The sequence below is a fragment of the Solanum dulcamara genome, chromosome 3 (genome assembly GCF_947179165.1).
Source record: "Solanum dulcamara chromosome 3, daSolDulc1.2, whole genome shotgun sequence".
NCBI lineage: Eukaryota > Viridiplantae > Streptophyta > Magnoliopsida > Solanales > Solanaceae > Solanum > Solanum dulcamara.
In genome coordinates, this window is record NC_077239.1 from 33829866 (window position 1) to 33832695 (window position 2830).

Here is a 2830-nt window from a genome sequence, read left to right on the forward strand (position 1 = left end):
CCTCCTTCTGCCTCTCCCATGGGTTCGTAATCTCATCTTACTTTAGGAGCCCATTTAATCCTTGCTACGTAAGCTCAAAATGTACTCTAGTGGCTTAGTTATGTAAGTTGTCCAAGTTAGTAGCTTACGTAAGTAAGTCGAGTCTTACGACTCATTTCTCGGCCTCCAATTCATTTCAAATCCTTATAGACCTATTTCCAACCTTCACTCTCAAGGGGAGTCATGTCCTCCCTTCCTTACAGTTATTTAATCATGTTATAGATAATCTGGGTCACGGGACATCTTTCAAGAAGCTTAAGAAGACATTCTGAAGCATAAAGGTACGGGGTATAACATCCTTCCCCCCTTTAGAATATTCGTCCTCGAATGTAAACCAAAATCTTCCTCCGAACCTTATATCAATTATATGGAGAGGTCCTCTATCCCGTTGCCATAACATATACTTTCATCAAGAAATCAATATCAAAGTTCCAAAGGTTAGGATTACTTGTAGGCATAGGGAACAGGTGATATTTCTTTTCTATTACTTCTTTCCAGTTTCTTTACCACACATCATATTGCACCCTTTACACGAACATGTGTAGGAGCTTAAAATAGCCCAAAAGATGCTTTAGCATCACCTTACTAGTCTGTATGTAAACCTGTATCGTTTCTTACTTCCTTCCTCTACTTACCCTTGAGTTTCCTCATATTCCAGTATAGGGGAGATCTCTCATCCTTTCCTTATTTTGCTGCTTGTACACCCCAATATTAGTAGTCAGTAACTTTGTTACCAACATCTTACCTTCAGTCGAGTATAGCCTGGCTATTCCTTACAGTATGTTTAAGTTCTCATTGTAATTCTCTTGTTGTATTCATCCCCTTTGTATGCACCTATTCTTTGATGTCATACTATTCAAGTCCTTACTATTAATTCTCCGCACTGTCTCTCATATCATGGCTTCTATCTATTTATTGCTGGCCTTTAGATCTTATTAACTCTTGCCAGTGTGGGATCTTACTTGAAGCCACTTCTCCCCCTTAGGGTGTACCCATGTCACTATCTGTTGTATTCTACCTGACGCTCTTATTTCCAATTTTCCAACACATATGATTCTTTTCCAACACATTCGATATACTGCACCATATCTATGCCTTTCTTTATATCTTCCATACCTTTGGTTGCCTAGGTACGAAAACTTAACACAATCATGAGGTGCTAATCCAGTCTAATTATGGGTACTCGAGTCACATAGCAATTTATTCGAAGCCACTTTCCATTTATTTTGATCAACAACAAGCTAGGGCTTATAGTCGTTTCCAATTCTCAACTAGGCAGTACTTATCTTCCGACGCTCGGTGTCCCAAGCTTTGTCATAGTCCTAGCCTTATCTCAATGAGTATCACTTGTCCCTTTAATGAATTCACAATACGCTAGTTGTTTTGCAAAGCTACATCCCCTATCTCAAGGGTCTTATCATCTTTCACGGTGGAGTTATGTATCCACAATACTTCTTTATATCAACAATGCCATGCACGGGCAACGTGTATATATACATGCATATCATCTCATATCACAGCCACACAGGGCTTCCCAGGGGGTCACCCATCCTAATATTATTCTTGCCCAAGCACGCTTAACTTCAGAGTTCTGATGGGATCCAGTACGTTAGTGCTAGTATGATCGCACCCTCCCCCGTGGGGCACATATCTATCGAAGAAGACTATGACCCAGCAGCCGATCTAGTAGGCCAAGATGCACCACCCAAGTTATCCTTATATTCTTATTACACGGACCACATCCTATCTTTAGCCACTTCCTCACAAAGCTTTACTCATTTTCATAACTATCCTCATTATATTCACATCATATCCTGTTCGCATTCTACCCCATAGTATAACACTTCTTAACCTTTTTCACGATTCTTATTGTGGGTTACTTACCATTCTTAGTTAGTCTTATCCTTAATATATCATTTTGTCCAGAACTACCAGTCTTTCCTAAATCATTTTCTTTTTATTTCAAGGAAAATTTAGGTAGAGTTTCCTCTATATTTCTTACTATCTCAACACCTGCACACAGAAAATGCCAACAATGCCTCACAAGGGCAATATGCATAAAGATACATATATACATATCACATCACGTCATATCGCAGCCTCACAGGGCGCCCAATATCAACAATAGTATAAACTGATGGACTTACCTCATATGTTCAACTCGAACTGCACCTGTTTAGACTTTTCGTCTACTTTTCCTTTCAATTTTCAACTTTATATGACAATCGTAATTCAATACCTTACCTGACACCTATCATTCGTGCCTTTGCTTACCTGTGTGCTTTGTGACTTCTAATATCGTTAGTCACTTTCTACTTTCGATGTTGTCCTTTTGCTGAAATCACAAGTTAGTATGAGGAATTTCATTCCCTATGACTCGGTTCTATCGCATGATCTTAGATATGAAAGAAAGGTAACATCCTAAATGTCCTGTAGCCTCTTGTTTATAGATGTGGTGCACAGCACACCGATAAACAAGACTCTACTAGACACGGTCTGTAGACACTCCATGAACGAACTGCTCTGATACCACTTCTGTCATGACCCAACCCCGTGGGCCGCGACTGGGGTCTGACCTGGACCCCCATTTACATAAATATCGGCTACAATCAAATTGGACTATGTATAACGTGATACTGCTCACAAAAACCTCAATGGGTTAAAACTTTTTCATGTTCATATAGCCTCCTAGATATAGGAACCAAACACATGAATTCAGTGGATGATAAAATATTCATACACGTGTAGCCTCTTTTATTTGTATCATGTCATGAAAGGGGAAAGCCAGCCG

General features: G+C 39.6%; 1 pseudogene; it reads right to left on the reverse strand.

The window, feature by feature from the left end:
- Window positions 1-1553: 1553 nt before the first annotated feature.
- Window positions 1554-1671, reverse strand: LOC129883899 (5S ribosomal RNA; annotated as a pseudogene).
- Window positions 1672-2830: the final 1159 nt, after the last annotated feature.